This window comes from Mustelus asterias, chromosome 16 (genome assembly GCF_964213995.1).
Source record: "Mustelus asterias chromosome 16, sMusAst1.hap1.1, whole genome shotgun sequence".
NCBI classification, from domain to species: domain Eukaryota; kingdom Metazoa; phylum Chordata; class Chondrichthyes; order Carcharhiniformes; family Triakidae; genus Mustelus; species Mustelus asterias.
The window spans coordinates 76,978,654-77,001,684 of NC_135816.1; the positions used below are offsets into that span (position 1 = coordinate 76,978,654).

General features: G+C 47.8%; 1 protein-coding gene across 1 annotated transcript in view; it reads right to left on the minus strand.

Annotated features, from left to right (window-relative positions):
• Positions 1–23,031, minus strand: part of LOC144505369 (ran-binding protein 17-like) — a 1,005,849-nt gene that overhangs the window by 700,429 nt on the left and 282,389 nt on the right. The gene's annotated exons all lie outside the window — the stretch shown is intronic.

Consider the following 23,031-nt stretch of genomic DNA (forward strand, 5'->3'; position numbering starts at 1 on the left):
AATAGTTTCACAACTTTAAAAAAATGCATTTTTTCCAATCTTCCTCGCAAAATGAATTACCTCACAGCTCCGCACATAATACTCCATCTGCCACTTTCTTGCCTGCTAACTGACTTAACACTTCAACTGGCACACTTCGCCACACTTAACACACTCAAAGCTTTTGAAAATTCACACTTCGAACTCATATTTTATATGTGTGCATGTTTGGAGAAAGCTACCTGAGCATGCCAGCGACATCACTCAGAAGTATCACACTAAACACATTTCCCTCTTTCTTGGAGGAAGAAGGTGGCATTCCTTAACTGTTGCAGGTGTAGTGGGGCTTCATAGCCATCCCCTGGAGAAGACTGTCCTGCCAATCATGAGAATGGACATCATAGAGGCCTTAGCTACTGGTGATGCTGAGGAAATGGGTGACCAGGGTTTCTACGTTTCTAATTCTCCTTCTCACTTTTCTCTCACTCCACATACCTTAAATGGTGAGCTGCAGATTGCATCAGCAGCCACATTCTCCCTCTTTCTTCTCAACAAACTACAACCTAACCTTTGTCACTTTTACAAATTTGATTCCCAAGAAGTGGAAACTCCTTAGAAAAAGAGAGCAATGGTGCTGTCAGGGATTTACATTTACATACTTGGGAAGATAAGGTTGGGGAAGGACCTGCAAGTGGTGCAAGTGAGCACAAGCACTCAGCAGCAAGGGCATGAGGGAAGAAGGCACCAAATGAAGATAAATCAACTCTAATGGTGAATATTGTACACTAAAGTTAGTTGGTGGATGGTTGCAATGCAGTCTCGTCACTCTTAGGATATTTGAGAGCATTTATGTTAAATGTTCATCTGTTAAAATGTCAAACAAAGATATTCCATTCCATCATATTTCACAAAGATATTAGGTCATTCACAGATTGGCCAGAAACTTCAGACAGACTGCACGCACATCAAACAGATTCAACGTATTAACAAGTTTCTAACTCTTCTTCACTCTATGTTTATTGCTGCCATCATACAAATAGAAAATGGACATAATTCAGCTGTCAGACATGGTTTAATGGAAGCAGGTTCAACTGTCGAGAAGGCCATAGGTTTGTAGGCGGGCATAAATTTTGTGGGTATTAGGATTAGAATATTTCTTAAACTATAACTCGATAAATGAAGCAAAACAGGACAGCATTCAGCCAGAAAGGTGTGAGTAAGGCAAGCAGACATCTTTTAAACACAGAAACCAGGTTGACAAAGACTCAGGAACTCGCATCAATATGCTATTCAGAAAATACCATGAGACCTGGAAAACTTCCTGACATCCCATCAAACACCCATTGTCCAAAGGAATTCAGAGACATAAAGCAATTATCACACTCTTAAACCAAACTTTACATATTAAAACTCTAGACCAGAAAACCCATTAACGGGATAACTATAAAAGAAAACCATTTACACATCAAACTCCACACCCACAAACCTATTGAAACAGGATGATTATATCAGGAAACCACTCACAAACCATTTACATATCAAAACAGATCGTTACTATAACTGTACTCCGTTTTGGCAGGCAAGCAGAGTACTTTTCGGGACTGTCTTGTCTGTGTCCTGATTGTACCTCCGTCGACGTAAAACACTATAATAAACTGTGCTGCTATCAATCTTGGCTCTGGGTGCGAGTGGTGTGGTATCTGTTCACTCGCGCTAACAATTGGGGGCTCGTCCGGGATCGTGACCGCCGCTGGAACATCGCCTCTCAAACACTGGGTGAGTATCTTTACTCATTTAAAGTCCGCGGGAATTCCCAGTGCCAGCGGTGTTCCACGGCTGCCGCGATCTGAACTTGTGAACAGAGCCCGATCGAGAGCTGCACAGCGGGGTAGGTTCTTCTTTGGGCGGGTGAGCGGGGTCGCGAATTGTAATTGATTGTGTACTGTTGCATTCCGTGTATCCCTGACAGCGGACCCGACCAGACATTAGCTGACCCAAAAGGTACCTAAGGAAGACAAGGGTTAAGTGGCCGGGAGGCCGGGAGGACGTCCAGGGTTAGGGCCAATGAACGCGGACTCACGAAGTTCGGTTTAAGTCCGGGCGCTGCAAGTCGGGTAGGACCTCTGCAGGCGCGAAAGTCTGGGCCACTGGAAACAGATCCGCGAGGAGTCTGCTACATGTCCGGGCGCTACTAAGTCTGGAGCCTCTGTGAGTGCTTCGGGCACTACAAGCAGGAGACCTCTGGTAGCGCGAAAGAACGGCTACACGCCGGGGGAACTCCTACCTGCGGTCAATCCCACGCTTGTCCGCACCCAGGTCAGGGTGATTCCCGGGGAGATAGGGAAACGGCGAGCCTCTGTGGATTGATTTAGCGGTAGGATTTGGTCAGGAAAGAGTGGCCCCCGGCCCCTGTAGTCGTGGTCAGAGCCCCCCCCTGTCTCTGTGAGCGGTGATCTCCCCGTTACATGCAGGACGGGCTCTGCGTGTTACTGCTGAAGGTTTAAAGGTACTGACAGTGGAAACACCAAACCAGGAACCCCAGGGATACCTACACAAGTATCTGTGGAAAGCACCAAACCAGGATTAGTACACCACTGATCTTAGCTCAGAGATTCGACATGGATAGCATTGAGACCATTTTTGAATGGGGGCCGGAAGGGTCCCTCACCCGCTATCTAGCAGATAAAAACAAGAACCTAATTAAAAGCATGATTAAAACAGGGTGGAAACCCCAAGACCCCCTTGAGAGCCAACGGGAATGGTGGGCAACGGAAAAGAGGAACAAGGATGATAAGGCTTGGATCCTCATACTAAAGGCACACCTCACCCTAGCAGGGCGAGTCCATAAGTACGTTCAGGATAAACAAGAAAAGGCTGAACAGAAAAAGCATGCTGCTGTGATGGCTATTAACCCCGTGTTGCCGGCACTGACCGACTTCTCCCGTGAAGCCCCATACGAGGAATGTCCCGATTGGGAGTGCTTAATAGACGAGACAAGTCCTCGGTGCCCAACAGGGGGGAGTCCCCCGGTAACCACCGATCCCCCAAACGCCAAAGCAGCACCTCTTAAGATCGAATGTATCCCAGGGGGACAAGGGAGAGACGGGCGAGGAAGGCAGGCCCAAATTAAAATGACTTATGTGTCACTCTCGCCAGGGGACACTATGAAATTACTAGAAAAGCTCCCAACCCTGCAGCCCAGGCACAGTAACGCAATTTTTTGGCAAAAGATGAAAGAGATGCAACTGTGCCACAACTTACACAACCGAGATATAGCAGGGTTAGTAAGAGCCAAGATGCCCGAGAATCACTGGGCTCGGCTCCGGGCAGAACACCAGAATGGGACTTGGTGTGCAGACCTAGACGGGAGCCGCCGGGAACAGGAACAGGCTCTGACAGGCTTTAAAAACGATATTATCCTGACCATGGGGGAGGTCCCCGTGAGTTGGAGTGTAATAGTAGGAGTAACGCAGAAAAAGGAGGAAGGGGCTCAGGAATACGGGCGACGAAAATTCGATGCCTTTGTAGCCCACGGAGGAATGCCAGATGCAGATAGACAGAACCCGGCATTCCTCCAGTTATATAGGGATGGGCTGAGCCCAGCACACCAAGCTATCCTAAAGACAGGATTGGTAAACTTTAACACCTTCGATGAATTAGAAAACTGGGCTGTCACTGTAGACAACCAGCAAAGGAAAACACAGGGCGCCAGAGCAGGGATATCAGCGGTAGGAACTGAAGGAGGACATTGCTACAGGTGCGGGGAATTAGGCCATTTCAAAAGGGAATGCCAAGCTATAATCCCGCACCCTCCTAATACATGTAATAAGTGCGGCAGAATCGGACACACCGAATCTACCTGCAAAGACAGAAGGATCCCAAGGAGAAAGGGAGCGCCCCCGAAGAGACTGGAGAAAACCCCGGCAAGCGCCCCAGATATAAGGGAGAATGAGGTGGTTTCGGACCCAGCGCACCTCAGCCACCAGCAGCTGCTGGACATTATATAAACCTTGGCGGCACAAAAATCTGCATGAGTGGCATCGGCCCCCGCCCCGGGAACGGACCCCCGTATCTGGGTGAATGCATCGTTAGGGGGCCGGCGATGCAAAATATTAATAGATACGGGGGCTTCGATATCCCTCACCAACATGGCACTACCCACCACCCACCGTTCCATAGTAGTAGTAGGAATAGGGGGGGATAGGACTATAGCATATCAGAGCGAAGCAGTGTTACTTGAGGTAGAGGGGATCATACTCCCCGTACACTTCTGGGTGGGCCCAAATGAAGAAGGGACAATTTTGGGAATAGACCTCCTGGGAGAGTTAGGAGCAGTGGTGGACGCTTTCAATAAGCGCCTGCTGTGGACGGCAAGGAAAGAACACAAGAGCGGGATCCAAGGATACTGGGTCCCTAATAAGAACGTAGCAGCCATAGGCATGGGGGCTCCGGCTCCGACGGCCCGAGACTGGAAGAAGGAGGGACTAGTGGGACTCTTATGTCAAGCACTACCCCGGGTCTGGGCTACAGGCAAGCAAGACTGCGGTCTCGTCACAATCCTTCCTTTACAAATACAAGGACCAGCCCATGCCCCTCATAAACAATATCCCATAAAACCCGAGGCGTTACAGGCAACCGAAACAATCGTCCAGGCTTTGGTTAAACGGGGCATCCTGAGACCCACCGTGTCCCACACAAATTCCCCGATGTGGCCCGTCCGTAAGCCAGACGGGAACTACCGACTAACCATCGACTATACCGCCCTGAATAAGGTCACCCCAAAGGAACACCCTGTCGTTGCGAGCCCGGCCACTATATTTAACGGACTGCGACCTGAATATTGTATCTTCTCCGTGCTAGACATAGCTAACGGATTCTGGTCAATTCCACTCCACCCAGACTCCCAGGAGAAGTTTGCCTTCACCTGTGGAGGTAGACAGTACACCTGGACCCGTCTCCCCCAGGGATTCCACAATAGCCCCAACATATTCCACCGGGTTATGAGCAAAGCCCTCGAAAATTGTAACTTATCCCCCTATGAGAGCGCTTTTCTCCAATATGTGGATGACATCTTGATCGCCTCCACTAACCCGACGGGGCATTTGGGAGCCCTGTCAGTAATCCTGCGGGGCTTACAAACAGCAGGATTTAAGGTTAACCCAACCAAAGCACAACTCGCAAAACCAGAGGTCCGATATCTGGGGCATTACATAAGTCAGGGAAAGAAAACCCTTCCCACGGACCGAAAAACAGCAATTGCCAACATGACCCGTCCGAACACAGTTAGGGGGGTGCGTAGGGTAATGGGACTCTTTAATTACTGTCGGAATTTCATCGATCAGTTTGCATCCATAGCAGAACCTATCCAGCGATTGGTAAAAGGGGGGAGGCCGGGGGCAGAAATCATTGAATGGGGACCCGAACAAGAAACAGCATACTCCCACCTGAAATCAGAATTATTAGCGGCCCCAGCCTTATGCCTGCCCAACATAGCGAAACCGTTCCATCTTTTTTATAATGCGGAGGACGGATTCTATAGCTCCGTTGTGACTCAAGAAAGTGGGGGCACCATGAGACCTGTAGCATATTATTCGGTGCGGCAGTCCCCGATAGCCAAAGGACTACACAAATGTGTGGCAGCCCTGGACTGTGCCGCATGGGCAGTCAGGGTGTGCGAACCCATTACTATGTTAGGACAGATCATCCTGCACACAAAACATACAATAGTAGAATTATTAAACACAGGTCGACTCCGAACTGTTTCAGATGCTCGAAGGGCAACTTGGGAGGCAGTGCTCCTTCCTCAGGACCAATCTATTAAAATCGTACGAGATACCGGAAGAAACCCAGCAGAGGGGTTCCTTCCAGACGGCAGTCCACATCACTGTCCGATTAACCCAGACATGGATACAGAGGATGGGATTAGTGATCAGCCACTGGAGAACCCCGATATAATACTATACGTAGACGGGTCCCGAAGGCAGGTGGAGGGACAGTACCGCACAGGATGGGCAGTGGTAGATCAGGAAGGAACACTAATAGCAAAGGGCACCGTGGGAGGGGAAGAAATGACACCCCTCCGGGACAAGCTCAAACGATATGTGCAACACTTAGATTCACAACTCCGAGACCTGCACCACACAGCCAGGGACCAGCAAGCCATTAGAGACCAGGCTAAAAAGGAAAATGTCAGTCATACCCCCACCCTCCCTCGAGTAGGGGATAGGGTTTTGATTCGGATTGCCCCAGACCGACCCGGGTTTGCACCGAAATGGATGGGACCCCACGAGGTTATCCTTACCAGCGATACATGTGCGTGTGTCGATGTGAAAGGAAAAGGCCGATGGAAACATTGGTCGCAATTAAAATCCTATCACCACGGGGAAAGAGGACAGAGGATGCTCCGTCCACTCCACGTATTGGCCCTTAACCATCTTTGTCCTTACAGCGGAAATCGAAATAACAACCTTTATTTTCCAACACTAAAGGAACTATATGCCAACCGAGGCATGAATGTATATATGTAGATAGAAATAAGAATAAGATAAGTAAGACAAGTTCATCACCTAATATGAACCTAACGACTGGCGGCCACCAGGTTTTATATATCCTCCCCCAACCCCTCTCCAGAACCATGTGGACCACTTGGAGGATGATCCTCGCGGCGACCTTCCTGACGAGTGTGGCACCCGAAGAACACCCCATCTACCCGCGATTCCACGGGGTAGCCTTCAACACATCCGAGGCACTATGTGTGCCAGCTGGACCGGACCCTATGAACAGTAGAACTTATCTTAACGCATGGCTACAAGTTTACCCGGGTATCAACGAGATCTGCTTCACTTGCACTTTAGAAGGACTCCGAACATGCATTCAACAGCGGGACCTCCAGAACAGAGACCAGTGCGTTTTTGGGACTCTCTGCGCCCTCCCCGACAACCCACAAGAGGCCCGACCACAGGACACTTTGAATTCAAACATGGACATTTGCGGCTATTACGGACTTGTTGAGGCTCCCGCAGTCTCATTGTATGTATGTTTTGCACCGCTTCCAACGCGGGCCCCCACGACCACAAGGCCCGAAATCTTACCCTGTCCCTTGCAAAGCAGGGGACCGGAGGGAGGACTGGTGTTGTGGAACGAGGGGGAAATTGTGTACGACAACGTAAAACATGAGGTGGTACCTGTCCTGATCGACATTTCAGGAATCCAGGTACCCAGGCATTGCTCAGAACGGGTACAGAACTTGTATCAGATGTTAGAGAGAGAGACCATAAAACGGGCCATTGACGCAATGGGGGCCACACACTACAGGGGAAACATAAACACCAACACATACCGAAGCAAACGGGGTATTATCAATGATATGCTCACAGGGCTGAATACAGGAGACACAATGATTAACTCCATTGACATCCAGGGCCTCAACAGTAAAATTGAACAGCTGAAAGGGGTAATGAAAAACATATTACAGCGGTCATTAGACCAGCAGGCGGAACAAGCATTCTTAGGGGAAGCGGGCGCCCATATCCAACTAGATGGGATTGCAGTGTTAGAAGCACATGCCCGAACTATCAATCGCCTCATAGACAGGGAAAGGGAAGACACTGCCCGGGTACAACAGGGACAGTTATGCCATGCATATGGTCAGTGGATGGTGGCACAAATACGACACAATTTGGACCAGGTACACAGGGGGGAAGTGCCCGATTGGATCGACAGCGCCCAACTAGCGCAACTCGCAGATCAGAAGGGGGTGCTGGATGACCGGACCCTGAAGGGGATGACACGAGTATATCCAGTAATCCCCGACTGCGAGGTTAGTGAGGGCACCGGGATAGGAATGGTTCTGCTAATTCCAACGGTCACACAGGACGCTGGACCATTCCCCATCTTCCGAATTGAAAATATTGGTGTTGTTAGGGGCAATGCTTCCCTCCGCTACCACATAACCGAAAACATGGCCATCTCCAAACATGGCATAATGTCCAGTGTTTCTCTCGCAGGGTGCAAGCAGAGGGGAGAGGTCACCATCTGTCCTCACCCACTGAGACAAGGAGAGGCAGCAGAATGTGGGTTTAACCGAACACAGGACTGCACCTTAGAGATTATACCCGTAGACCCACATTTCGCCCGGGCAGGATACGGGGGGCGGGGTAGATACTGTGTAGCTACCACACGTACATCATTCACATATAACGGATTAACATGCCCAATCCCCGACCCTAACTTCTGTTTTACCCCTCGCAAGCCAGTCACTATAGGTCAAGCTCACATCACCAATATCCGAAATAGGCAGACCATAGCCTTTAATGCCACAGACCCCCTAAAAGACAACCTAAGAGACTACCAAGAACCCAAGCAAGCCCCCATCCCACACCTGACCGAAGTCCTAAGGGAGCTCCGACTTAAAGTAGGACACTCCGTCCGATTATACCACCGGTTACAGTCACACATCAAAACCTTGGAACAAGATACCGAGACGGCGTTACGAAGTCAAACATGGGTACAGAAGGTGTGGGACTGGGGTCTAAATGTAAACATCCACCCCTGGGTCCGAATTACATCGCACACACTGGTGGTCATCCAACTCATCTTAGCCCTTTCCTGGGGATTGGCTACATGTTACACCTACCGCCAGCGGAAGAGAATGAAAGCACATAAGAACTTAGTTAGAACAATTGGTATGATGGGGCAGGTAACCAAGCGGGATGATTACTCCCGCCTACACATGATTTGACAAACTCCGGGACTTCCCTAAACTGTACGACTGCAGCGTACGGAGGCAGGAAGCACCGGACACAAAATATAATAAAGGGGAGAAAGATCGGTTAGAAAAGTGAAAAGGAAATAACCAACAAAAATTCACTTTTGACCGACAGGGGGGACTGTAGGCGGGCATAAATTTTGTGGGTATTAGGATTAGAATATTTCTTAAACTATAACTCGATAAATGAAGCAAAACAGGACAGCATTCAGCCAGAAAGGTGTGAGTAAGGCAAGCAGACATCTTTTAAACACAGAAACCAGGTTGACAAAGACTCAGGAACTCGCATCAATATGCTATTCAGAAAATACCATGAGACCTGGAAAACTTCCTGACATCCCATCAAACACCCATTGTCCAAAGGAATTCAGAGACATAAAGCAATTATCACACTCTTAAACCAAACTTTACATATTAAAACTCTAGACCAGAAAACCCATTAACGGGATAACTATAAAAGAAAACCATTTACACATCAAACTCCACACCCACAAACCTATTGAAACAGGATGATTATATCAGGAAACCACTCACAAACCATTTACATATCAAAACAGATCGTTACTATAACTGTACTCCGTTTTGGCAGGCAAGCAGAGTACTTTTCGGGACTGTCTTGTCTGTGTCCTGATTGTACCTCCGTCGACGTAAAACACTATAATAAACTGTGCTGCTATCAATCTTGGCTCTGGGTGCGAGTGGTGTGGTATCTGTTCACTCGCGCTAACAGGTTCAAACCTTATTCATGGACAATCTAGGTTAACACCCCAGTGCAATTTTATTGGAGCTGCTGTCTTTGGGATGACATGCTAAACAGTGGCTCCATTTGCTTGTTTAGATTGACACGAATATATAACTTTAGTGTGAAAAACAAAAAGGAGTATTAAATAGTTATATATTGGGAAGTGCGGATGTCCTTGTACACCAGTCAATCAAAATGGAGAGATAGGTGCAGCAGGGAATTTGGAAGGCAAATGGTATCTGAGCCCTCATTGCAAAAGGATTTGAGTTCAGAAGGAGAGATATTTTACTGCAGTCATACAGGGCCTTGGTGAGACCACACCTGGAGTACTACATGCAATTTTGGTCTCCCTACCTAAGAAAGAATATACTTGCCATAAAGGGAGCACAGAGGAGGTTCAGTAGGCTGCTATCGGGGTTGGCGGGACCAAGCTATGAGGAGAGATTGGTTTGACTGGGCCTATATGCATTAGAGTTTAGAAGGATGAGAGGAGGTTTGATTGAAGTGTATAAAATTCAAACAGGACGAGACAGATTAGATGCAAGGAGGATGTTTCCCTGGTTGAGGAATCTGGAAGCAGTGGCGCAGTCTCAAGATATTGGGTAGACCATTTAGGACTGATATGAGGAAAAATGTCTTCACTCAAAGTATATTGAACCCGTGGAATTCTCTACACAGAAGGCTGTGAATGCCAAGTCAAGATAGAGATAGATTTTTTTTAGATTTTAGTGGTATCAATAAGTATGGGGAGAAAGTAGGAATATGGCAACGAGATCAAGGATCAGCCACGATCATATTCAGTGGCGGAGCAGGCATGAAGGGCCGAATGGCCTATTCTTGCTCCCAGTTTCTATGTTTCTATAAAACATCCTGGAGAGTAGTTGAAAGGTTGGGATATTAATTCTACTAGAGCCCAGGCTATTATTTATCCCTCAACCAATCAACACTTTGAAAACTTGATTAACTGGTCAATCAACTCATTGCTGTTTGCGGCTACCATATTTAGGGCACACGGAGTTGGGGGTAGTGTGTTAAAGTGGATTGGGGACTGGCTATCCGACAGGAAGCAAAGAGTCGGAATAAATGGGTGTTTTTCCGGTTGGAGGAAGGTAACTAGTGGCGTGCCGCAGGGATCGGTACTCGGGCCGCAACTATTTACCATTTATATAGATGATCTGGAGGAGGGGACGGAGTGTAGGGTAACGAAGTTTGCAGACGACACAAAGATAAGTGGAAAAGTGAATCGTGTGGAGGACGGAGAAGATCTGCAGAGAGATTTGGACAGGCTGAGTGAGTGGGCGAGGATATGGCAAATGGAGTATAACGTTGAGAAATGCGAGGTTATACACTTTGGAGGAAATAATAACAAATGGGATTACTATCTCAATGGAAACAAATTAAAACATGCTACCGTGCAAAGGGACCTGGGGGTCCTTGTGCATGAGACGCAAAAGCCCAGTCTGCAGGTACAACAGGTGATCAAGAAGGCAAATGGGATGTTGGCCTATATTGCGAAGGGGATAGAATATAAAAGCAGGGATGTCTTGATGCACCTGTACAGGGCATTGGTGAGGCCGCAGCTGGAATACTGTGTGCAGTATTGGTCCCCTTATATGAGGAAGGATATATTGGCATTGGAGGGAGTGCAGAGAAGGTTCACCAGGTTGATACCGGAGATGAGGGGTTTGGATTATGAGGAGAGGCTGAGGAGATTGGGTTTGTACTCGTTGGAGTTTAGAAGGATGAGGGGGGATCTTATGGAGACTTATAAGATAATGCGGGGGCTGGATAGGGTGGAGGCGGAGAGATTCTTTCCACTTAGTAAGGAAGTTAAAACTCGAGGACACAGCCTCAAAATAAAGGGGGGTCGGTTTAAGACAGAGTTGAGGAGGAACTTCTTCTCCCAGAGGGTGGTGAATCTCTGGAATTCTCTGCCCACTGAGGTGGTGGAGGCTACCTCGCTGAATATGTTTAAAGCGCGGATGGATGGATTCCTGATCGGTAAGGGAATTAAGGGTTATGGGGATCAGGCGGGTAAGTGGTACTGATCCACGTCAGATCAGCCATGATCTTATTGAATGGCGGGGCAGGCTCGAGGGGCTAGATGGCCTACTCCTGCTCCTATTTCTTATGTTCTTATGTTCTTATTTTACATCTGGTGTGTGACTGCTCCAGGTGGGAACTGCTTGGGGAATCAAGCGAAGCAGGAATAAGGGAAGAGGTGAATGCAATCCTCCAACTGCAGTACCTAATGTTTACAGGCATGTCTCACAATCAAACTGGCACCCTGCTCCTTATTACAATGGTAACTGCACTTCACAAATACTTTGTTAGGCTGTAATATACCTTGTGATGCCCTGAAAGATTTTATATAAATGTAAGCCGTTTTTGTCAATTTGGCTTATTCTTCCCTCCACTCCAATTTTTTTTCACTCTTATTTTCTTTTCGTATCGGTCAACCAAAACACTACAAGCTGACATAACCCCAAATTAGATTGTGTATGGAGTCATACAGGGCCTTACGATGATAAGGTCCCCCATGGTCGGCTTATGATGAAACTGAGGAGGTGTGGGATAGAGGGAAAGTTGGCCGAATGGATAGGTAACTGGCTATCTGATCGAAGACAGAGGGTGGTGGTGGATGGAAAATTTTCGGATTGGAGGCAGGTTGCTAGCAGAGTGCCACAGGGATCAGTGCTTGGTCCTCTGCTCTTTGTGATTTTTATTGATGACTTAGAGGAGGGGGCTGAAGGGTGGATCAGTAAATTTGCTGATGACACCAAGATTGGTGGAGTAGTGGATGAGGTGGAAGGCTGTTGTAGGCTGCAAAGAGACATAGATAGGATGCAAAGCTGGGCTGAAAAATGGCAAATGGAGTTTAACCCTGATAAATGTGAGGTGATTCATTTTGGTAGGACTAATTTAAATGTGGATTACAGGGTCAAAGGTAGGGTTTTGAAGACTGTGGAGGAACAGAGAGATCTTGGGGTTCATATCCACAGATCTCTAAAGGTTGCCACTCAAGTGGATAGAGCTGTGAAGAAGGCCTATAGTGTGTTAGCTTTTGTTAACAGGGGGTTGGAGTTTAAGAGCCGTGGGGTTATGCTGCAACTGTACAGGACCTTGGTGAGACCACATTTGGAATATTGTGTGCAGTTCTGGTCACCTCACTATAAGAAGGATGTGGAAGCGCTGGAAAGAGTGCAGAGGAGATTTACCAGGATGCTGCCTGGTTTGGAGGGTAGGTCTTATGAGGAAAGGTTGAGGGAGCTAGGGTTGTTCTCTCTGGAGCGGAGGAGGCTGAGGGGAGACTTAATAGAGGTTTATAAAATGATGAAGGGGATAGATAGAGTGAACGTTCAAAGACTATTTCCTCGGGTGGATGGAGCTATTACAAGGGGGCATAACTATAGGGTTCGTGGTGGGAGATACAGGAAGGATATCAGAGGTAGGTTCTTTACGCAGAGAGTGGTTGGGGTGTGGAATGGACTGCCTGCAGTGATAGTGGAGTCAGACACTTTAGGAACATTTAAGTGGTTATTGGTTAGGCACATGGAGCACACCAGGATGATAGGGAGTGGGATAGCTTGATCTTGGTTTCAGATAAAGCTCGGCACAACATCGTGGGCCGAAGGGCCTGTTCTGTGCTGTACTGTTCTAACTTCTAACAAATAGGTGACGACTCTGGATCAGCTCAGAATTAAATCCCATGACATGTGAAACAAACAATATCACTGAAAATTCAGTGCGTTATACAGGCTTGCAATTCAACTGTAAACTGATACGATTTCAATAATTGGGTCGGAAGATAAATCTATAAATAACTACATTGAATTTTGTTGGGAAGGGTAACAAGTGTTATAGACACAATAACTATTTCCACAAAACTTTAAGGCCTCCACACATTACTGATTTTTTTCAAATGCAATTCATTGGTGTATTTTTTAGTTTCTCCATGTAACTAAAGTTGCTCATCCCTGGTGCTAATCCAATAAATCTCCTCTGCTCCCTCTCCAAGCCCTTGACATCCTTCCTCAAGACTGGTGTCCAGAATTGGACACAATACTCCAGCCAAGATGAGTCAGTGATTCATGAATGTTTAGCATAACCTTCTGTACTCAATGCCCTCTGTACAGAGTGTATACTGGGTGAATAGGAATGTAACTTCCATACATTAGCATGGAGGAGTATGAGGGGCCATTGGCAGTGATGGGGCAGGGGGGCATAGATTGCCATGGGAAGCATGACTAAGACCTTTTGAAATTACCTTTGAAAAGAGTCTGTCATCCAGGCTAATGGTATCTCCGAGGTTTGTGAACAGCGACTCACTGAATAGCTGCTCCAACTCCATGAAAACTGCAGGCGACTAACCCTCTCGGGTCGGGAGAGCAGGGTGCAGGCTCACAGCCCAAACCAGCTCACACCCTTATCCTGTGAAAATTGAGGATCATGATGTGGAGATGCCGGCGTTGGACTGGGGTAAACACAGTAAGAAGTTTAACAACACCAGGTTAAAGTCCAACAGGTTTATTTGGTAGCAAAAGCCACACAAGCTTTCGGAGTTCCAAGCCCCTTCTTCAGGTGAGTGGGAATTCTGTTCACAAACAGGGCATATAAAGACACAGACTCAATTTACATGAATAATGGTTGGAATGCGAATACTTACAACTAATCAAGTCTTTAAGATACAAACAACGTGAGTGGAGAGAGCATCAAGGCAGGCTAAAAAGATGTGTATTGTCTCCAGACAAGACAGCCAGTGAAACTCTGCAGGTCCAGGCAAGCTGTGGGGGTTACAAATAGTGTGACATGAACCCAATATCCCGGTTGAGGCTGTCCTCGTGTGTGCGGAACTTGGCTATCAGTTTCTGCTCAGCGACTCTGCGCCGTCGTGTGTCGTGAAGGCCACCTTGGAGAACGCTTACCCGAATATCAGAGGCCAAATGCCCGTGACCGCTGAAGTGCTCCCCAACAGGAAGAGAACAGTCTTGCCTGGTGATTGTCGAGCGGTGTTCATTCATCCGTTGTCGCAGTGTCTGCATAGTTTCCCCAATGTACCATGCCTCGGGACATCCTTTCTTGCAGCGTATCAGGTAGTTGCAAGAGTATGTACCGTGCACCTGGTGGATGGTGTTCTCACGTGAGATGATGGCATCCGTGTCGATGATCTGGCACATCTTGCAGAGGTTGCTGTGGCAGGGTTGTGTGGTGTCGTGGTCACTGTTCTCCTGAAGGCTGGGTAGTTTGCTGCGGACAATGGTCTGTTTGAGGTTGTGCGGTTGTTTGAAGGCAAGATGTGGGGGTGTGGGGATGGCCTTGGCGAGATGTTCGTCTTCATCAATGACATGTTGAAGGCTCCGGAGGAGATGCCGTAGCTTCTCTGCTCCGGGGAAGTACTGGACGACGAAGGGTACTCTGTCCACTGTGTCCCGTGTTTGTCTTCTGAGGAGGTCGGTGCGGTTTTTTGCTGTGGCGCGTTGGAACTGTTGATCAATGAGTCGAGCGCTATATCCTGTTCTTATGAGGGCATCATTCAGCGTCTGGAGGTGTCTGTTGCGATCCTCCTCATCCGAGCAGATCCTGTGTATACGGAGGGCTTGTCCGTAGGGGATGGCTTCTTTAACGTGTTTAGGGTGGAAACTGGAGAAGTGGAGCATCGTGAGGTTATCCGTGGGCTTGCGGTACAGTGAGGTGCTGAGGTGACCGTCCTTGATGGAGATGCATGTGTCCAAGAACGCAACCGATTCCGGAGAGTAGTCCATGGTGAGTCTGATGGTGGGATGGAACTTGTTGATGTCATCATAGAGTTGTTTCAGTGATTGTTCACCATGAGTCCAAAGGAAGAAAATGTCATCGATGTATCTAGTGTATAGCATCGGTTGTAGGTCCCGTGCGGTGAAGAAGTCTTGTTCGAACCTGTGCATGAAGATGTTGGCATATTGAGGTGCGAATTTGGTCCCCATGGCTGTTCCGTGTGTCTGGATGAAGAACTGGTTGTTGAAGGTGAAGATATTGTGATCCAGGATGAAGCGGATGAGTTGTAAAATTGCATCTGGAAACTGGCAGTTGTCGGCGCTGAGCACTGAGGCCGTTGCAGCAATGCCATCGTCATGGGGGATGCTGGTGTAGAGTGCCGAGACATCCATTGTGACGAGGAGTGCTCCTCATCACACGACACACGACAGCGCAGAGTCGCTGAGCAGAAACTGATAGCCAAGTTCCGCACACACGAGGATGGCCTCAACCGGGATATTGGGTTCATGCCACACTATTTGTAACCCCCACAGCTTGCCTGGACCTGCAGAGTTTCACTGGCTGTCTTGTCTGGAGACAATACACATCTTTTTAGCCTGTCTTGATGCTCTCTCCACTCACGTTGTTTGTATCTTAAAGACTTGATTAGTTGTAAGTATTCGCATTCCAACCATTATTCATGTAAATTGAGTCTGTGTTTTAATATGCCCTGTTTGTGAACAGAATTCCCACTCACCTGAAGAAGGGGCTTGGAGCTCCGAAAGCTTGTGTGGCTTTTGCTACCAAATAAACCTGTTGGACTTTAACCTGGTGTTGTTAAACCTCTTACTGTGTTTACCCCAGTCCAACGCCGGCATCTCCACATCATGACTACCATCGACACCGCAAACTGCCGGCTCCAAGTGGAGAGGATCTCCAAAAAGATCGCACATATCGACACAGACATCAAGTTTCTACAAAGATGCAAGAAAGCAGACAAGATACCGAAAGGACTACGGATCACGAACCCACTCAGGTCAACCTATAACACAGACTACGCTGAGAGACTTTGCCGTCGCACCTCTCTCACCCTCCTCAACCACCTCATACACCAACTCTCCAGCAAACGCCGCAGCCTGGAAACCAAGATAGAGTCCATATTCTCAACTTGCGCTCAGGATGCAGACCAGCTGCGAAACGCTGCCAAGCAGACGAGACAAAGGAACTACGCCATCTACATGCACACCAACAACAGGAAACTTGAGAAACTCGGCATCACCACCAGCAGCAACCAAGCCTCCCCCGGTACCACAGTAGAAAACAATACCACTGCAGGGAAGTCCATTGTCAACTAATCTGACTACACACTTCAACCAGATGAAATCAAAGTTCTCAGCCGAGGGCTTAATTTTTGCCCCACCACCAAAATAGACCCCATCATTCTCGCAGCAGACACAGAGGAATTCATCAGGCGAATGAGGCTGAGGGAGTTCTTCCACAAACCCCAAGAGGCCAACAGCGAACACAATGAGACAGCCAATGAACCGGAACAGCCGACAGAGAGATCCGCAGTGCATCTGAAGAGGAAAGAGTCGAATTGGACTCCTCCGGAAGGCCGCTGCCCTCGACTTGACATGTATGCCCAAGCTGTCAGGAGGTGCGTCAACACCAAATTCATCAGCCGCACTCACAAGACAGCCCCGAACATCACCCAAGCACAACGCAATGCCATCCACGCTCTCAAGACCAACCGCAACATTGTCATCAAACCAGCAGACAAAGGAGGGGCCATCGTCATATTGAACAAAACGGATTACTGCAAAGAAGTGTACCAACAACGAAACAACGAGGAACACTACAGACAGTTCCCTGCAGATCCGACCAAAGAACACATCCGTCAACTCAACACTCTGATCAAGACCTTTGATCCGGACCTTCAGAGCACCCTCCGTGCTCTCATCCCACGTACTCCCCGCGTTGGAGATCTCTACTGCCTCCCGAAGATACACAAGGCAAACACACCCGGCTGTCCCATTGTATCGGGCAATGGGACCCTGTGCGAGAACCTCTCCGGCTATGTCGAGGGCATCCTGAAACCCATTGTACAAAGAACCCCCAGCTTTTGTCGCGACACTACGGACTTCCTACAGAAACTCGGCACACATGGAGCAGTTGAACCAGGAGCACTCCTCGTCACAATGGATGTCTCAGCACTCTACACCAGCATCCCCCATGACGATGGCATTGCTGCAACGGCCTCAGTGCTCAGCGCCGACAACTGCCAGTTTCCAGATGCAATTTTACAACTCATCCGCTTCATCCTGGACCACAATATCTTAACCTTCAACAACCAGTTCTTCATCCAGACACACGGAACAGCCATGGGGACCAAATTCGCACCTCAATATGCCAACATCTTCATGCACAGGTTCGAACAAGATTTCTTCACCGCACGGGACCTTCAACCGATGCTATACACTAGATACATCGATGACATTTTCTTCCTTTGGACTCATGGTGAACAATCACTGAAACAACTCTATGATGACATCAACAAGTTCCATCCCACCATCAGACTCACCATGGACTACTCTCCGGAATCGGTTGCATTCTTGGACACACGCATCTCCATTAAGGACGGTCGCCTCAGCACCTCACTGTACCGCAAGCCCACGGATAACCTCACGATGCTCCACTTCTCCAGCTTCCACCCTAAACACGTTAAAGAAGCCATCCCCTACGGACAAGCCCTCCGTATACACAGGATCTGCTCGGATGAGGAGGATCATAGAAATCATAGAAACCCTACAGTGCAGAAGGAGGCCATTCGGCCCATCGAGTCTGCACCGACCACAATCCCACCCAGGCCCTACCCCCACATATTTACCCGCTAATCCACGCATCCCAGGACTCTAAGGGGCAATTTTTAACCTGGCCAATCAACCTAACCCGCACATCTTTGGACTGTGGGAGGAAACCGGAGCACCCGGAGTAAACCCACGCAGACACGAGGAGAATGTGCAAACTCCACACAGACAGTGACCCGAGCCGGGAATCGAACCCGGGACCCTGGAGCTGTGAAGCAGCAGTGCTAACCACTGTGCTACCGTGCCGGATCGCAACAGACACCTCCAGACGCTGAACAGGATATAGCGCTCGACTCATTGATCAACAGTTCCAACGCGCCACAGCGAAAAACCGCACCAACCTCCTCAGAAGACAAACACAGGACACAGTGGACAGAGTACCCTTCGTCGTCCAGTACTTCCCTGGAGCGGAGAAGCTACGGCATCTCCTCCGGAGCCTTCAACATGTCATTGGTGAAGACGAACATCTCGCCAAGGCCATCCCCACACCTCCACTTCTTGCCTTCAAACAACCGCACAACCTCAAACAGACCATTGTCCGCAGCAAACTACCCAGCCTTCAGGAGAACAGTGACCACGACACCACACAACCCTGCCACAGCAACCTCTGCAAGACGTGCCAGATCATCGACACAGATGCCATCACTCACGTGAGAACACTATCCACCAGGTACACGGTACATACTCTTGCAACTCGGCCAACGTTGTCTACCTGATACGCTGCAGGAAAGGATGTCCCGAGGCATGGTACATTGGGGAAACTATGCAGACGCTGCGACAACGGATGAATGAACACCGCTCAACAATCACCAGGCAAGACTGTTCTCTTCCTGTTGGGGAGCACTTCAGCGGTCACGGGCATTCGGCTTCTGATATTCGGGTAAGCGTTCTCCAAGGCGGCTTTCACGACACACGACGGCGCAGAGTCGCTGAGCAGAAACTGATCGCCAAGTTCCGCACACACGAGGACGGCCTCAACCGGGATATTGGGTTCATATCACACTATTTGTTATCCCCACAGCTTGCCTGGACCTGCAGAGTTTCACTGGCTGTCTTATCTGGAGACAATACACATCTTTTTAGCCTGTCTTGATGCTCTCTCCACTCACGTTGTTTGTATCTTAAAGACTTGATTAGCTGTAAGTATTCGCATTCCAACCATTATTCATGTAAATTGAGTCTGTGTCTTTATATGCCCTGTTTGTGAACAGAATTCCCACTCACCTGAAGAAGGGGCTTGGAACTCCGAAAGCTTGTGTGGCTTTTGCTAACAAATAAACCTGTTGGACTTTAACCTGGTGTTGTTAAACTTCTTACAAAATTGAGGATACCAGGAATGAGGCAGGGAACCCAGGTATCAGGTCCAGCCTGCCACTTTTAACACTCTGCGGAGCCTTCCTGACTCTGCAAAAACCCAGCCAATAATCTTAATTTAGAACCAGGCCATTTAGAAATGAAACTAGGAAATACTATTTCACACAGAGGGTTGAATAAATCTCTGGTTATGAGGGGTGAGTTGGCCAAGAAAGATTAGAAGATTAGACTAAAAGATCGAATGGCAGAAAAATAATGGCAAATTGAAAACTATCCGCGACACATATACATTCCCTGACTAAGTAAAACAGGCCTCCTGTCCTGGCTGGAGACAATACACATCTCTTTAACCTGTGCTTAATGCTCCCTCCTCCACTCACATTGTCTGTATCTTTAAGAACTGGTTGGCTGTAGAGATTTACATTCTAATCAGTATTCTGTAACTTGATTTTGTCTCTCTGTGCCCTGTTTGAGAGCAGGTTTCCACTCCATTTAACGAAGGAGCAGCGCTCCGAAAGCTAATGGTATTTGCAACCAAATAAACCTTTTGGACTTTAACCTGGTGTTGTTAAAACTGTTACTAAGTAAAACTCCACAGTGGTCAACAATGGCTGATAAAGATTTTAAGGATAAAGTTCTTTAAGCTTCAAGTAAGAAGCCTACGATGCTGCCAAAAGCAAAAGTAAGCCTGAGGAGTGGGAGTGTTTTAAAAATCAGCAAAGAAAAATGACAATTAGGGGAAGAAGAGAATACAAGGGAAAACTAGAAAGAATCATGAAATGTGCGGCACAGAAGTAGGCCATTCTGCCTATAGCTGATAAAAACTATTGAACCTAATCCTATTTTCCAGCTTTTTGTTTGTAGCCTTGTAGGTTATGGCACTTCAAAAAACAGGTCCAAGTGCTTTTTGAACACAATAAAAATTTCCCCTCAGGCAATGAGGATGATTCCCCTATAATCTTCCATCAATTACTTTAAATCTCTGATCCTTCTGGTCTCGCCTGTCCACTCCATCTCGGACCCTCATCATTTTATATGCATCAAATAAATAACCTCCCAGATGCCTCTGTTCAGTTTGTAAGAGTTTCATAAGTTTGCAAAAAGGAAGAGATACCAAAAGCAAACGAGTGTCTATCCTAGCGACAGAAACAGAAGAAACAATGGGAATTGCAGAAATACTTTGTTTCTGTCTTCACAGCAGAAGACCCTTTGGGAAATAGCAGAGAACCAACAGTCTAATAATAGAGAGGAATTTAAAGTAATTAATATTGCGAAAGAAATACTACTGTAAAAATTAATGGCACAAAAAGCCCACAAATCCCCTGACTCCTCACATCCTAGCTTTTAAAAGAGGTGAATGCAGAGATGGTTGAGACATACTTTTGGCCTTCCAAAATATCCTAAATTTTCGAACAGTTCCCACAGATTGGAAGATATCAAATATAACGCTGCTTTTCAAGATATAAACATATTGGGCGTGATCTGACCGGCGCAGCAAGCTGGTACAGTTGAATGCGAGGCCAAAAATCTGGTTTGTGAATGTGCCCAGCACTGTTTTGCTGGCAGGATCAGCTTTGCACCCAGTAAGGGCACAAAGTTTTTTTGCATAGGATTTACTTAATTTCAAACCAATTAGCACATCTGGGACAGCTATTTCTGAACTTCAGGATGCTTTCCCCCTCGTCAGCGTGAGGTCATGCCGGTTAGAATTACTGCTGGTCTCCACCAGCGAAGACCAGGCATGATGGTCACGCCGGGGAACCAGTGGCCATTGAAGCCCCAGGTGCCTCGACAAATGGAGGCTATGCATGGGCGGGGGGTGGGGGGGGGGGGGACTCTGCAAGGGGGCCCTATGCAGAGGAGGTGCTATGCAAGAGGGGGCTATGCAAGAGGGGGCTATGCAAGAGGGGGCTCTACAAAGGCAAGCTATTCAAGGTGGGGGCTATGCAACGGGGTGTCCACCAGAGGACTCATTGGAGGGTCCTGATGCCCAAATGTTGGCAATCCGTGTCGGTGTTTGGGGAGGAGGAGGGGTGGTGGAGGAGAGAACAGGCCGCTGCCAATATTGGGGGGAGGGGTCTGATGTCTGCGGGAGGTGGGGGGAAGGGGAAGGGAAGGATGGTAGGAGGAGGTACGAGCTCTCCCAATTCACAGAGATCAGGGCCCCCATCCTGCCCTCCAGAACATTGCACCCAGGTTAGCCCCTAACTTCCGAAACACCACCCTCAGGTCCCACCCACCCCACCCCCACACAGCATAACTCCCAGCTTCCATCACATGCCTGAAACTTCACTCCTGGGTTCTATCCCTGCCATTCACTAAAATGGACTGCAAAATCAGGTGACTGCTCACTCTGAGCCTATTTGCTGCTCCTGGAGAAGACCAATTTCAGTCCCAGCAGGAGCCAGAAATTCCACATTATGGATGGCTGTTCAACCTTGAAAGGCTTCAATGACAAGCCAAACTGGATCTTCACCTGACACCCAGACATCTGCCAAAATGGCCACTGGCTAGTGATCAGGAGAAAGAAATTTGGCTGATTTTTAACCACCTGCCTACTGGGGGTGAACATCAATTGTATCACCGCCAATTCTGCTCTGGGCACTGATCAAGATGAGCTCCCGCATATTCTGATTTGTAGCCATTCTTTAACTGTGGTCAATCTATAGGAGTCTACATGAAGACATTGTCCATACAAGTTTTCTGCCAGATAAACAACCGCAATGTTTAGTCACAACCTGACCAGGCACAAGTTGAAGTTTGGTGCCACCATGTGGCAAACCAAACATTTAAAAATTGACATATCCAAGATTCTCTCTCACTTTGCCACCTTTTTTAAGTCTAAACCCAAGCCTGGGACAACTCAGGGAAGGGAGTACATGGGATCCTGACTCAAATTCCAAAATTTGCTTTCCTTATTAGTTTTAAACCAGTACCCACCCCCCCACCACCCTCCCCCCCTCCCCCCGCAACCTCATTGTCAGATGCAGATTTAAGTAGAAACAATTGGATTCTATTTTTAAAACATGATTTTGAGCATCTGGGTTTAATTTTCAAACTTTTAGTATTTGCTGCACAAATACTTCACAAATATTTTCAATTCATTGATCAGTTATTTGAAAATAAATCCAGTTGCTGTAGCTGGCATGAGGTAGTGCAATGATGTGAACTGACAGGATATGTGAGCATATTGCTTATTCTATATGATTAGTATATGGTGGCAGATAATAAAGGAAAAATGTTATTTCAAAGATCGGTCAGACTCAAGAACATGGCATTCATTAAACTGGACTGCAAAATCAGGTGTCTGTTCGCTCTGAGCCTGTTTCCTGCTACTGTAGAAGACCAATTTCAGTCCCGTCAGGAGCCAGAAATTCCACTGATTGTTGGAAGGCTATTTAATCTTGAGGGAAATAGGAGTACATCGACATTTACACATTTCACAACTTTCAAAAATAAAGAACAAAGAACAAAGAACAGTACAGCACAGGAAACAGGCCCTTCGGCCCTCCAAGCCTGTGCCGCTCCTTGGTCCAACTAGACCAATCGTTTGTATCCCTCCATTCCCAGGCTGCTCATGTGACTATCCAGGTAAGTCTTAAACGATGTCAGCGTGCCTGCCTCCACCA